This window comes from Nannospalax galili, unplaced genomic scaffold (assembly GCF_000622305.1).
Source record: "Nannospalax galili isolate Female #2095 unplaced genomic scaffold, S.galili_v1.0 scaffold426, whole genome shotgun sequence".
Taxonomy (NCBI): domain Eukaryota; kingdom Metazoa; phylum Chordata; class Mammalia; order Rodentia; family Spalacidae; genus Nannospalax; species Nannospalax galili.
The window spans coordinates 146592-147177 of NW_008354494.1; positions in this window are offsets into that span (position 1 = coordinate 146592).

The window sequence follows — 586 nt, forward strand, 5'->3', positions numbered from 1 at the left end:
GCTAACCAGGTTGCTTGGACTAGGTAGAAAGGAGAGAGTTTGGATGGGGAGAGAGAGGGGAGAGATGAACAGAGTTTGGGTGACTTGAGAAGTCAGAGGGAAATGTGTTGACTCAGGAAGTCCCTGAGAAATACACATTCTACCTCTGAACAGTATTAGATGGGCATACCTGGGGGTTGTTTGGTAAGGAGCACAGTTCCAGGAGAGACTTCCCTTCAAAAGTTTGGTCAGAGTAGCTCAAGAGACTCCCTCCCCCCCAAAATAACACAGGAACCTGGGATATTGATGAAACCCTTGGTTATCTCCCAGAACTCAAAGGTAAGACCCTATACCTGGGGGTTGTTTGGCAAGAGCACAGTTCCAGGAGAGACTTCCCTTCAAAAGGTTGGTCAGAGTAGCTCAAGAGAATCCCCCCAAAAATAACACAGGAACATGGGATATTGATGAAACCCTTGGTTATCTCCCAGAACTCAAAGGTAAGACCCTACTGCTAAAGACAGGTCATACTGCAGGCACGGGACTTGGAGCAGTGGGGCAGTAGCTGGCCTGGAAGCCTTCTCCCTAAAGACTAGGTCTCACAGTTCTA